The sequence below is a fragment of the Thunnus thynnus genome, chromosome 15 (assembly GCF_963924715.1).
Source record: "Thunnus thynnus chromosome 15, fThuThy2.1, whole genome shotgun sequence".
Lineage (NCBI taxonomy): Eukaryota > Metazoa > Chordata > Actinopteri > Scombriformes > Scombridae > Thunnus > Thunnus thynnus.
Genome location: NC_089531.1, coordinates 16,226,119 through 16,241,310, shown reverse-complemented (window position 1 = coordinate 16,241,310; position 15,192 = coordinate 16,226,119). Strand labels below are relative to the sequence as shown.

Below are 15,192 nucleotides of genomic sequence, written 5' to 3'. Positions count from 1 at the left end.
CACTTAAACCAGAATAATTACCGGCTGCCACAGCACTGTGTCGCCATGGCAACATTCCCTTCTACCCATCAGCGCTATTTATGGTGGTAGAGAGAAAAAAAAAATCCACAGAAATGTTTCTGAACGCCACTCACCGTGGACTATGAAGCTGCAGGTGTGTGTGTGAGGTTAGTTGTGTTGTTGGTGTTTGTGCGTACAGTTATGTTGTTGTACTCCTACGTGATGATTACGATGGTGATGATGATGATGCAAGTTGAAGTTCAGAGTCAGCTACTAAACTTCAGTAGGATATCTAAACATCTACAATCCCAAAACAACTGGGTAACTCCCTCTGCTGAGGAAAAACATGTAATATGATCGAAAGCTCCAGAACAGCTTCTGCATAGACCTTGAGGTGAATTATTTTGTCAACTGCTGTTTCCTGGGTTCAAGAATGAACTTTCAGTCTCAAATAGTCGAGTTTAGTTTAATTGGGAAGATGTTTCGGCAAAAAAACAAAAACAAAAAAAGAATTATAATAATAATAATAATAATGGTTAAGATGCATATTGTGTAAGCGCAAAGTTCCCAGTTCAAATCTGATCTTTGGTGCATGTCATCCCCCTATTCTTCTTTATCTGCATTTCCTGTTTGTCTCTCTACTGTTATAAGCAAAAGGCAAAATGCCAAAATGCCAAAAAAAAAAAAAAAGGTGAGCAGGTAAGAAAATCATTTAGTTGATCTTCCATTAGATATGGACAAATTACAAATTATCAGTCAAACTGTTAAAAACACTGAAATTTAACTTATAATGACATGAGAAACTGAAATGCTCCTTTTTGTCTCAGCCAGCTGTTCGGCTTGTTTTATTGATGTTAGCTGGCAGGTTACCAGTGTTACACAGAAATAACGTGGGCAGACAGTGTGTTGTTAACAGGGACTTTGAAGAGCAATGACCAAACCAGCATCTAGCAGGATGGAAGTGACATTTTCAGGTATGTTAACATGCTGCTTAATGTGCTGCAGCTGAGCAGCTAATTAGCAATTTAGCTGTTAACTGACATTAGTGGTGCACTTTTCCCAGGTGAATATTTGTTTAGTGGGTCATTCACAAAGCTAAGGTGCAGAACAAGACATGTGTTCATGTTTGTAAGTTAGATAAGAAGGAGAATTTAGTAGGAATGTGTGTTTTTGTTCAGAGTCTGTGGCTTTTGTGTTGTGTAGCAGGATGCTGTCAGGCTCAGTGTGACTGTCTGCTCTGAACACCACGTTATGGCTTCATGCAAGAATTGATTTGTTGTATCGAAGTAAGGTATCCAGCTACATAAGCGGATGATGTCACTGTATTTCATTTAAAAATTGCAAAACTTGGGGGCACAATCATGAAATCCAAGAATTCAAAATATAAATTTCTCCCTTTTTGGTTTCTGATTTTCTGAGAACACATGAAAAGTGATTTACAGAGTGGTAATGTATGCAGTAGTAGTAGTAGTAACTTGAAATAACACATTCTTACTTTTACAAATGTTAAGTTGAGCAATAAAAACACCCCCTTTCCAAAATTTAATACACTGCGGTTTTTCTGCGGCAGCCTTACTTGGTCTGGTATGCCCACTAGCTTATAGTGGCTAATGTTTAGCTAATATTGCCAATATATAAGATAGATATTGCAGTCTAACTGACATAAATAAATCAGTTTGTTGACTTTATGACTCTTAGATTAACATATTTAGCATTCAGCATTATCCAGTAGGGTTCGAGTGGCCGCTGTTTAGCAAATATGACTGTACATAGCTTTGCTTTAAGGTAACATTAAGGTTTCTCTCTCAGAGCTGAGAGCTCCAACACATTCCTTGCACTTGCAGCCATCCCTTTTCATTCCAATATTCCAGTTCACTCTCCCAATCTACTATGCAACATTTCCAGCCACTAAAAAAATCTCCATCTTAACTAAAATGGTATGAGGAACCTGTTAAGTACAAACACAGATCCACCTCTGGATAACATTTCTGAAATACTTCCCTGCTGAGTTGAAAATATGTGCAAGTAAACCATCCATTTTTCCCTGTGAGGATACACTTCATATTTGATAAATACCACACATAAAAGCTCTGAGTATCTTTTCAATGTGGAAACTCCTCACAGAGCCACCATGTGATCCGAGACAGCGAGCCAAGGACTACAACTGCACTCTCGTTATGCTGTCATTCTCTTTCTCCCGGCACTTTCAGGCTTTGAAGAAAGAAAACAGAAGCCTTGGATCAGAGACAATCAGTTTGGTTGTCCTGTGTTTCATGCCACAGAAAATAACTGACTGGAAAAGCCATTTGAAAAGGAATGTGTTTTGGGAATTAAAGGCAGAGGTCCAAATTCTACCCTCACCCAGCTGTACACACACAAACACACAGACCCGAGGTTAACCACAAGCCCCATCAAGGAATGCTAGAAACTAAGAGCCAAAGAGCCAAGAAATCCAACCTGAGCTCTTCTGCTCTAAATGCTGATACCCTACCTGACACAGCAGTGAAGCATATCAGCCAGGCAAAGCCGTCTGTGTCTGTGTGTGTGTATGGGGGGGGGGTGCGTTTCATCTGTTGGACAAGCTGTTGGATAGCAGCAAAATACAGAGGGAAAAAGAGAGAATTAACATCCACAGGCAGTGCAGTGCTTCAGTTTCTGTGGGTGCCTGTGTGGCTGTGTGACACCTCCCTCTGTAGGGTCCTCTGGGCGCACGCAGACGGTGAGGGTTTACAGCTGGATGGGTGGCTGAGAACCGAGCCCCAGGAAGCTTCTCATAAAGAGAAAGCCAGAGGCATTTCTACAATAATAAATAATCCAGTTATTTCAGGGGAGAAAAAGCATCAACTTTCTTTAAGCATTCTTGCTATGAAGCTCTGGAGCAACTCAAATGAGTATTTTCCAAAATTCTAAAAAGAAGTTGGGAGAGAAGAGAGTGATGACTGGAGTTTAATCCAAACAATAAGAATTTTTGCTGCAGACACTCCCTTTTCGTGCACTGGTCTGGGGAATGGAGTAGGATTTATTCTTATGAAGGCATTGCATGGAAAAGAATCACATTGTCTAATTTTCTGTGATCTTACTGGGCGGTAAAAATATGAATACATGCACACACCCTGCACATTTAGTGTTACACACTTCCAGTAGTTCTGCAGGGACTATAAGCACAACCCAAAGACCTTATGCTCCCTAAACCTGCAGGGCCTCCATACTGTTACTTTTTCCAACAGTTAAGTAAATGCTGTGTCCAAAATTTGGTATTAAACTATCCAACAGAAACAGACAAAGAATTTCTTCACATCAAAAACCCCTTCTAACGACTAATCTCACTGTCATCTCCATCACACACCCCCAGCATGTAGCATTCTGTGCTAGCATTGTAGGCAAGCTAGGGGCGACAAAGAGAGAGTGCATACATATATGTTACAAGTATACCAATACAAATCAACAAAGCAGCGCATGACACTGCTAAATAGACATACATATAGATTTCAATTACATGCACACATTTTTTTTTTCATTTTTCATTTTCACTTTCATTCTATCTTTTTGAGAACATTTAGTCCGTATACATATAGGAAAACAATGAACACAGATCCACATACATGCGCATAATACACACTCACCATTGACCATCTTGTGCCCTGACCGGAGGGCCATTTGGATGGTGGGGGTGGGAGAAATGGGGGGAGGGGAGAAGGAGGACAGGGGACTGCTGCCAAGAGAGGAGAGAACGGAAGATAAAGAGAGAGGGGGGGGGGGGTGTTGATCAAGATGTGCAGAAACCATAACCACAATAACCAGAATTCAACAAAGACGAGAGAGGGGACAACCAGAGGAAGCGATCAAATATATAAAGAGAAAAAGAAGCAGTGAAGGCCAAATAATAATCATAATGACACCCATCCCCAGGGAGGGTTGATGAAATATTACTCTCTACAGGCTACAGGGACCCTGGAGACCCTGCCCCAACTGAGATAATGCAATTATACGTCTACACACACACACACATGCACACAGACACAACCACGAACACACATGCATAGACACACAGCCATACACATATGTTGAATCAGATGCTATCATTACTAGCAGCAAGTGTCCATATGTATTTGTGTGTATGTTTGTGTGTATGTGGGTCACTGTACATTTAATGCAAGTCTTTCCTCGCGCAGTCTAATTTACTAATCACTGTCCGTCTCTGCATGTGCTCCTACACGTCTGTGCGTCTGCATGCTTGTACAAGCATGAAAACAGGTGCTTCTGATTAAGGGACATAATCTGCGTTGCCTTGGTAACGCTGCCCATCCTAAGGGTTAAAATAGTTTTAGCATGAGAAATTGATCTATCCTCCCTAAATGGGGAAACTGAGACTGCATAATTTAGCAAGGCTCTCCCCTCTTCCCTCTTCTCCCTCCCTCCTCTCCCTCTCTCTTATTACAGATATGTGTAATATCTTCATCTATACACGGAGGCCCTGCTCCTCTCTCTTTCATGATACGCTGGCTATATCTGCCGGCAGCATATCGATCTTCTACTGGGGACATAAAAACGAAATATGAAGCATTTTTCCCCAAGCAGATAAACGTTTCCCTCCCTCGAGTTTTTCATGATTCAAAGAGATACAAGAGACATGCAGGGTGTGGAACAAAGTGCTGAACCTTTGTCCCACACCCTGCAAGACTCTTCTGTCACTTCTTTGATTTTTTTATCTTTCTACTGGCCGCATAGACCACAATATTTGCACGATCTTCTCTGTATATACTCTCTACCACCATGAAAACATTATGTAAGAAGTAGAACTAGGTCTTTTTTATGATAAGTCCTTCCCAACAACATTTTAACAGGACAGCAGAGTGGCCTCGTGGTTAACTCGGAGGATCTGGTTTCAAGAATCCAACCTCATCTCCTCTACCCTCGAATCCCTCCCTGCTGCAAGGCTGCAGAAACAGCAACATGTGTCTTATGTCTTCACTAGAAAATGACAAAGCCCCTCTCTCTCCCTCAGAATTTCCGTGTCTTGTCCTGACCTCGCAGACCGATCACAGTCCACGGGGGCTCTGTGAGTATGTGCAGGGTTTTGTGTAAACATATGTGTGTGCGTCTCTAAAATCTGCCTCCAGTTAATGTCACACAGGCCCATGGGAGAGAAACATTTCCTGTCTGTCTCTGCCGGCCTTCAAGCACACTGATGACCCTGAACTCTTCTGAGGCCCGCAGATGTTTTCCACACGCACTGCTGAAGCAGAAACTACTGTATTCCAATTGGATGAGAACAAAGCTATAACTTAATTGACGCTGAATCACCTCTGGCGTCTTTCTTGTCAGACTACTCCGATTGCGGTGTGCAAATTTTATGGTATTTTCATGACAAAGAGAGGATGCAACCTTGCTTAAAAACAAAACAAAATGCTTACATGTGGGATAGAAACAGCACTTGTTTAGCATCATTTGCATGTTTTACTTCAATTCGTCACCTTTCTTTCCTGCTCCCTCTGCATCTCTGGGAGGCCTTTTTCCCCCCTCTTTCTCCGGTTTTATCTCCCCTATTATCGCCTGAGGCTGTTGCTCTGCATTTAAGTCATTACAACTTGATTCTGCAAGCGTTCGTCCAGCTCAGCTCAACAATGTGTGTCTGTGTTAAGTGCTAGCACACTCTATGGAAAAAAAAACATAACACTTACTTTCTTGCCTTTCAGCCTTTCAATTTCAGTTCCACTTTTCTCCTTCCTTCCCTCCTTTTTCGTGCTCTTGAAAACAGCTTTCTCAGGCTCGTTTAGCCGCGTCTTTCTTACTCATAATAAATCTTTCAATTTCAATACGCTCTCCGCTTCTGAAAAAAGTGGAAGTGTATCATCAGTGTTAAGACCCAAACATCTGCGGCTCCCTCTGAATATGACACAAGCAAAAACTTTCCTAACACACTGTTAACGGTCGTGTTTTCGCCACGCTGCTTGGCAAGCAAACGTCGGTTAAATTGAAATTTAATGAGCTGAGCAGGACGTGTTTTTTATACGTGCGTGTCCTGACAAAGCACTTTTATTCCCCACACTCCAGCAAAAAAAAAAAAAAAAAAAAAAAAAGGCATTCTGTCACTGTCTCAAAATGATTAGCTTTGTGACATCCACTCATAATAAAATGCTAAAACAAAACAGACTTCAGTAATTGTGCAGCCGAGCAGTTTTCTGTGATTAAACAAACCAGCCAGGCGTGTCATCCAAATATGTAAATGGGAGCACAGAGCGTGAAAAAAGAGATGGATTGTTGTAATGATTTTGGGGATTGTCACTCACATTGTAAGTGACCTTCTCTGCAAACACCAATGGAGGGTTGCCGGTGGGGAGGGAGGGAGGAGGAGGAGCGTGTTGAACTGTTGAACTCTGGGAGTTTGAGGACGAGGAGCATGGACAGGGCTGCAAAGTGAGCGGGAAAACAAAGGGTGTCTGTTGCTCTGTGTGTGTGTGTGTGTGTGTGTGTGTGTGTGTCTGTTGTTCTGTGTGTGTGTGTGTGTGTGTGGGGTGGAGGGTGGGGGGGAGGGAGTGGGGGGTGTCTTGTTTCTGTGTGCGTGTGTTGGCAACTCACAACATGATTTTGACTCTTGCAGTTCAACTCGTTTGATACTAAGCTAAAAAAAAAACACACATTTCTCTTCTTTTTACCTCTTTTAAAAAGGAAAGTAAAATATTAACTTCCCTCATACAAACATTCACACACCCCGATTATAAAAAAAGTAGATTTATTCAGCACAGAACGACCATACACATAAAATTTCTCCATCATTGTCACCTTGAGATGAAGATTAGCATTAAGAGCGAACGAGGAGTAGATACGACCACATCATTATTCAGTGGCATTGGCCTTTATGTGTTGAATAGCCGCCAAGATAAAGGGATTATCAGGCTGGATGGAATGGGATGAAGGATGTCGTGTGTGTGTGTGTGTGTGTGTGTGTGTGTGTGTGTGTGTGTGTGTGTGTGTATATATAAGACAGAGAAATCCATTGAGGTAATTCATTCCAAAAGCTGCTAATGAGATGCAACAGATGCCTGTAGATGCACGTTCTTGCTCTGACACACTTACACACACACACACACACACACACACACACTTTCTCTATCAAAGATGCATTAACACGCACAAATATAACTCTCTCTTCCTTCAGGTCTTACAGCCACACCCCTGAGCAGTTGAGGCTGCACACTACTGAAAATCGCCACGCAGCACTTCATTTATCTCCTCCAGCCTTTTTGGACAAAAGGCACAGGGCAATAATGGGAATTAGCAGAGGTGTGTGTGTGTGTGTGTGTGTGTGTGTATGTGTGTGTGTGTGAGCAGATGAGCAACTGAAATGGAAATGTGATCCGTCTTTACAAGGCTCTAACCACAGCAGGGGTGGGTTTATTAGACGACCCAGACGGGGTGAATGGCGGGGGGTCGGACCCTTCCAACCTGCACTGAGGCTGTGTTTACGAGGGAGCAAAACTCGGGTGTACTACTGTGTGTGTGTGTGTGTGCACGCACGCATGTTCGAGGAGAGGTTAAGGAGCGGGGACGAGGGAAGGAGTTAGGAATGAAAAAGTGGAAAGAGGCTGTGGAGTGCTGATGTGACCTTTCAGTGCAAGCCATTTTTCAGACAGACCTCTGCTGGCTGCGATTGTTTAATATCATGCTGCACTCAAACAAACACACACACACACACACACACAAACCCCTTTCCCTCCTTTTCTGGCTCTGCTGATCTACCTCCCCCTCACATAAACCAACAGTTCTTTCTTCTCTCTCCTTATTCTGTTTTCTCTCCTACAATTGTGTATCTTGTCCTTCCTCTCTTTGTCTAATCTGTTCTCCCTGCACCTCTCCTCATCCTCCTGCCCTCAACCTCTTCTCTCACCTCTCCTGCTGTCCCTCCAGAGCCTTGTCCCTCTCCAGACCATAGCATATTCAACATGTCTGCTAGCCCATAAAGATATGGTAAAATATGGAACCCTGCAGGGGCTCAAAGGGCACATCTACAATCAGAAACAGCAGCTGGGGGTTGGGGGCCGGACGGGTGGGGCGGGGCGTCTGGGGGTTGCAGCCAAACATACATGGCAACCTCTATAAGAGGCAGTGGGGGGAGGATGCTGCAAGACATGGCAACCTTCAGACAGCAATCTTCAGATTTCTGGTTAAATCTGTGCAGCCCACGCCTGAGCAACTCAGGAAGATTGCACAAGGCAGATACTCACCTTTTCCACAATTCCATTTGATTTCTCATTTCGCAAGTCGAAGCTTACTCCATATTTCATGGCGTAGATGAGTAGAGAGAGTTTTCAGAGGAGAGGAGGCACTCCAGGTTAAAAAGGAGAAAAAACTGGCAGCAAATTTGGAGAGAATGTGCACAAAATGTTTGTTCCTATTCTAAGCTGCAAATATTTCTAACAAGGTTGACCTGCTACTGTGCTCACCACTATGATCACCTGTCATTCACCAGTGAAGATAGCAGAGACATAGTGGATGTCTCCTTACAACCATGACATGAAAGGCATACTTACACTGTCAAACATTCTTTTTGGACAAAATGCTTACTATATGCAGAACAGCTACATAAAACTAGGGCTAAATCATGTATAATGCATATATAACACAGTAGAATAATTATTTACAAAGCGGCGGTGGCTGCCACAGCCCTTCTCAAATCAGTTAATGGGGGCTGCTCAGTGTGTCCCGAGGGAAAGCTGAAAACCAAATGAACCAAGTAACAGAATGCCTGCTGGTGGCGGAAAATCTGCCGTCAATCACACACACACACACACACGCACATTTACACGATTACTTACACGCACGTACACTTGGGGAATTCAAGACACAAAAACACAAACCCTCAAATGGACACACATACACACACACACACACATACACAGAGTCATCCAAATAGAGACGAGCCAATTAGCAGGCGACAGACATCAGCATGACAGACAGAGATGGAGGAGGCAGAGAGAAGAGTGAAGGAATACATTAAAGCACTCGAGTGTGCAGGCAGCAGTATGAGAGGCAAAATGCATCTGAGACACCTTCACACTCTGACACTTTCAAGGAAGCTGAGGTGGCCGGAGGCAAATCCATTTGGACACAGTGGGTGGATAATGTGGTGAGATGTGTGGAGAGAGCAGGACAGACATTCACTGATAATATTCACAGCCTGCAGAGGGGCCGATAGGAAAAGTAAGCGGAATACTGATACGGACTTTTAGAAAGTGAATAGTGCTGATCAAATAATACATATGGGTTACAATTAAAGGGAGAAACCACCTGTGTCTTAGCAAGGTGTTGGGCTACTATGAGCCTCTTGAGCTGAAATGATCAGCAGATTAATTGATGAGTTGACTGACAGGAGGTATTTTCATAATCAGCTCAGATTTAAGTCATTTTGGAGGACTTGTTGGTTTCTCCGCTCATATATTCAGGTTTTTCCCTTGTCACCAGCTCGTATACACACAAACCACTGCACTCCACTCACTCAGTATACACACACACGTCCGAACTCTAACCCGACACACACTCTTCCAGAGTGCCCCTTGAAATCAAGAGCCATTGCATTATAGCATTTTGTAATTTACCTCTCAATGCCTCTGAACGCAAACTCACATTAGGCCATTATCGAAGCCCTGGACACTTAACACGCTCTGCAACAACACACACACTGCGCATTGCTCTGACCCCTCGAGTGCTGCTAACGGTGAGTGAAATGTGTAATGCACATCATGTTATGGTGATAATGACTTGTCTTCATGACTTCCTGAGAGTCTATCAGTGACACATATCAATTATTGCAGAGCAGACAGGATGTTGCTCGGTATACTGTACATGGCAAAGAGTTCTCAAAGGAGGAAGTCAATTAAAAGAAAAACGGACATGGTGTCTTTAAATAGACACTGCGAGATGTAAACAACTTCTTGATGGTTGTAACATGGCATCTTCTCTCTTCTCTCTCCTATAAACCAGTCAACAAAATACAAATACCAAGAAAGAGCACAAACCCAAGCTTGGTTTCCTGTGATTGTTGCTTCTGAAAATTAGGAGGGAGATCATTTTAAAAAAGGCAACCGACAGCCGACACAGCAAGGAGCAAAAAAAAAAAAAATCATCTCATGAGAAGGAATTAACAGTGTGAACAGAGCCAAAGAAGAGATTGCAGATTTTGCACTAAGTTGCTTGCAATCATCTCACTTCCTACGACAAATTTGTTGTGTGAGATTTCCTTGAAATCTCAATTAGAGAACAGAGTTTGGAGGAGGGACAAAACACGTACTTTTCCAAAATGCACACAGCAAAGAACACAGGATGACATTTAGCCTTTTAGCCTAGCTTTATATTTCCACTTTCATCTCCCAACAGGAGGCCCTTCAAGGTTAAAGAGTGCATCAGGATGTGTGTTTGTGTGTATGTGTATGTTTGTGCGGGAGTGAAGTTTGACCCGGGCTAAGTGCTGGTGTGAGGACAGTTGCCAATTGAATTCCAGAGAGAAGTCTAAAAATATCCACACACACACAAACACACACCTTCCCAGGCAAATAAGCTAGGGAACAGAGGATAGAGAGCGGGATTCCCATGAGGAATCAGAGGAATGTAAACAGGCCACCCACACACACGCACACACACACACACACACACACTTCAGAGTGTTTCATCAGAGGCCGTGAGACGAGGGCCTCATCTGGAAAAAGATGCCCCAGAGAACAGTGCAGTTTGTTGGGATTGTCCTCTTGGTTTACCCCTTCTGTCCTCGTACTGTACTCGAAACAGCCCCATGAGATGCTACAGGAATGCAGCTGCACGCTGGGAAACGTGTCAACCTTCACCCTATTGTTTTACAAGAAACATCCTGTGTGCAAAATCTTGCAGAATTATGAGTAAAACGATACAGCTGCACTCAGCCATACTGAAGACATTAGCGTTAAAGGGAAATTTAACCACATTTTATGTGGCTGTCCAATTAGTGTTGATGGTAAATGTAGTCAATTGAAGCAATAAATTCCTCAGTGTGTGCAATATTGACCGGGAAAGCTGAGTTTTACTGCTCACGGAGCCATGCCAGCAGTGTCTACGCGTACCGGGATGCATTGCGCATGAGCTTCTGACGCCCAACCCCCAAACAACTCTAGGATAAAGACAGCTAAATATCTAAGTCAGCCAAAACATGGTAAAATGTATCCACGTCCATAACGTCCTCTGCAATCGTATTTTGGGATGCCATTTTTGCTATTAAATGTAGACGTAGCTAGTTTGTAATACAAGCAAAGACAACAAGGAAGTTTCGTTTTTGAGTGGCATATAGAGCACGCCCCTGCTACCCAGAGGTGGAGACTAGAAATCCAATAAAATAGCCTGTAGTTCAAGGCTAATGACGGCTCTGGTGCCAGAAGAGAACAGATTTTGCAGCTTTGCCCCAGAGACAGAGAACATCAGCGACAACTGTAGGTGTTTTTCACACTACATCCCTAATTTGGATAGCTAGAGACAAGGTTTAAAATCTGTGAAATGGTCCTTTAAGGCAGACGAAGCTAAACCAGGGTTACTAAGGTTTAATCAAAAAGTCAGACAGTATAATTCTTATTATCCCTCAGCTCAGTAACACACACACACACACACACACATATATGCACATGCAATACTTCATTCTAATCCTATGCATGGGTGACTCGGATGAGTGACATCAGCCTTTCTCCTATTAATAAAACCTTCTGGGTCACACACTGCAAATTCTACAATCCCGATTGTGTGTGTGTGTGTGTTCAGACATATACCATTCAGCGGCAGATCACACACCCAAAATGCACTTCAGCTGCTTTTAGATGATTATAATCAAATACTGTACACTCGTAGGCGCAGCTCAAAGTTTGGAGATGGTATAAATATGACATGATGCTTTTAATAATGTACAATGAGATGCCAAACCCCTGCTGGCTTTAACACTTTCTCAGCCATATGACGCCATTGTTGTGTTATTAGGCCTATGGCCCACATAACCACCTGCTCTAGAAATGACTTTCTGGGTCGCTGAGGGATTACTGTAGCGCTAACGCCACAGTACAAAGTCCTAGGGGCCACAAATGGGTCAAATGCTGCTTCATATCAGAGGCAGCAAAAACAATGGAGCGCGCCGTAACCTTGAAAGCTCGCTCCTTTGAGATGAGAAATCCACATGGGGTCTCTTCACACTTAATTAGTAGGAACAAGTCTAGACAAGGGAAAGTAAACAGCAGCTAATTTCCTGTGTTTTGGCTTCTCCTGGCCCTGTTCTGTGGTTTGGCCTCGTCGCTTAGCTTAGCTTAGCTGTGTTTGCCCTGCTCCAGCATGCGGCTACCGCAGCTATTGTTCTGCTGACAGGCCACTAATAAACAGCTGGTTGCAGCCCATGTCACTGTGGCAAAACTAGCCGCAGCGACGTGGGCTGCAACCAGCTGCAAAAGTGAGCAAGTGCTGCAAAAATGAAAATGGCACACAGGCCTTTGAAGTTGTCTGCCTTTGAAAGGGTGGGTTCCCATTGTTGAAAGCGAGAGAGGTTCTTTCTTTAGCAGGGAGAGAATCATCGCTCATTTCATCTTTCCAAGTCCTTTTATAGTGTGTTTTGTCTGCAAAGTGGGCGTGCTCACACACATGTGTGAAAGAAAAATATATATCTAGGGGAAGAATATGTGATATCTATCAGGAAAAGTGAACTTTCATTTTAAGTTTCATTGTAATTTTTAAGGTGGAAATACAACAGAATCTCCCAGGAATCTAAAATCCAAGAAAATGTAATGAAATAAATACTTCAGGATTTGTAGGAAAAGGCTAACAGCAGTCTTGACTACTGTGTATAAAGTATCAGTTAGCTTCAAAAGCATCTTCCACACTGATCCCCTAACTTCATTGATTAAAAAGGAGATACCAGAGACAGTAAAGTAAAAACTTTCCGTTATACTGTATATGCTCGAGTGTGACTGTAAAACAAAGTGTCAAGCTGAGAACTCTTTCATGTGAAAATCCGTAAAGGTAAAGGAAGTTATAACAGATGTTTGGAGTCAGCCCAAAAAGCCCCCACCTCATCCTCTTAAGATCTCTGCAGGAAATGAAAGAGATAGAGTGGAAGGGAAGTAGAAGAGGACATGAATGGACCTCTGAAGCACAACGAGACGCTGTGAGAGTCAATTTAGCCTCCAGAGTAAAGCGCAGAATCTCAGCACATTTGGGAGGCTGTAAGCACTTTTGTGATAGAAAGTTTTTACCTGCTATTTCCAGCTGATGTTGTACACAAGTATACAATTGTTATTCACCTCAGAGTCTATTCCTATGAATAATTGATCAACGCGTCGAGCTGTTGGTCCACATGATGATTCAATAATGAGCTCCATAGCCTCATTCTGGGATTTGTAAAGTGGAGCATCACACTGTTTCTTTTTTTTTTTGGGGGGGGGGGGGTTACTGGTTTTACTGGTTCTAAAGTAAGAAGCAGCAAAGACAGGATGGGTGAAAAGGTGGGATAGTGACATATGTTACAACCTGGACTCAAACCCGCAACACACATGGTGTTCATTAGTGCGTTGACCCATGAAGAGGAACTGCTGACAGTGCAGCCAGGTTTTTACTCTTTTTTGTATTTGCAGCTTCATAGTCCTAAAATTACATGGAGATTGAGACCTGTCTATCCAGTAATGTTATAAACAATTAGTGGTAGAAAGCAATAACAATTAGTTGATTGAAAATTAGTTAATGACAACATTTTTAAAGAGTGTTTTTTATGGTATTTTGCTTTTACTGGACAGCTTTGACAGTAAAGAATGAGAAGGTGGGGTGATGTTTGAAGGTGATAAGGTCTCCTTATAGTATATGTGGGGATGTAGTTCTAGTTTGTGCCTAAACCTAACCAGACCTTAACCACAGCGTTGCCACACTATAAAGTATAATTATTTTTAACAGTGATTTGTAACGGTTTTGGAAAGGTTTTGCCGGCCTGAATTATAGACCAATACTGTAATTTTTTTATGAGGATGTTTTGGTTGGTTGGTCGAAAAAATAAATTTGTCATCTTGACATCTGGGAAAATATGAAGGTATGATTTCTGACTATTAATAGACAAAACAACAAATTGCTCAATTGCGAAAATAACTGGCAGATGAATCGATAATGAAAACAGTCTTTTGTTGTGGCCCTACAGTAGTTACATGATGCTTGCTGGGACCCATGATGCTCGAATCAATAAAACATTTCATTATGAATTACTTTTTAAGTGATTAGCAAGTAAAAATGCCAACCATGTGTGAATGTTAAAAAACAGCTTATCAAATGTGATAATATGCTTTCTATGCCTCAAATCATGAATATAATTGTCATATTTCTCTTTGGGCTTCTTATGGTGAACATCTATCATTACATTTTACCCTGTATCATTAATCATTTAACAGAAAAAAATCAACGGCTCAATAAGCAATCAGCCCTACAATCAACAGAGTTAATGTATCTATCAAATGCACTGTAAGCTGAGTGAAAGTTGTTGGAGCAAACTGAATCGTTGATTTTTTGGGAGTAATTATAAGAATGAGATATTAAAGTTCTCTGACTGCCCTCGAGTCAGCTGTAGCTGTGAATTAATTCTGAATCGAGTGTATTTGTTCCATACACAGCTGAAGTACGCTGTCATGCGAGAATCTGTCTGTGACCACACATCTGCGCAAATGTGTGCGTTGTTGTATGACAAACACCCCGGGATCAAGGAAAGCTTGTTAACATCCCTCCTGATGTTCAGAGGTCGAACCCCCTCCCCGGGTGTTGTTGTCGCTCGACAGACCACGTCGCACCAAAGGAGCGTGTCCCAATAATAGGCTGTAAAATGACAATTCATACCAGAGACACTCACTCGCGCTGGCTGCCTCGCTGGAAATAAAATAACCTTGAAGTGTAGTGTAAGAGCGCATGAGAGACGACATAGTCATATGTAAAATACACAAGTACACACAGGCTTTCACAGACACATTACGCATCGATTATCGCAGACGACTGGCTGGCTTTGTACATCACTATAGTGTGTCTGGGGTGTGTTTGTTTATGTGTGTGTGGGTTTGGCTTTATGACAAGTTCACACAACAACTTGCATTCTGCAATCATGTTCACAGAGATTGAAAAGGGCAGAATGTAGAAGGCCCTGTCAATACCTGCTATAGCGTTACGATAATC

The 15,192-nt window shown here is 42.5% G+C and overlaps 1 protein-coding gene across 4 annotated transcripts in view; it reads right to left on the bottom strand.

The window, feature by feature from the left end:
• Positions 1-15,192, bottom strand: part of pag1 (phosphoprotein membrane anchor with glycosphingolipid microdomains 1) — a 52,296-nt gene that overhangs the window by 17,650 nt on the left and 19,454 nt on the right. Inside the window, exon 1 of one of the 4 annotated variants that reach the window (XM_067613004.1) lies at positions 5,682-5,804. The exons of the other annotated variants lie outside the window; for them this stretch is intronic. The gene's annotated coding sequence lies outside the window, so the exon portion shown is untranslated. Of the gene's footprint in view, positions 1-5,681; positions 5,805-15,192 lie in introns of those variants that run through there. 4 annotated transcript variants of the gene reach the window in all.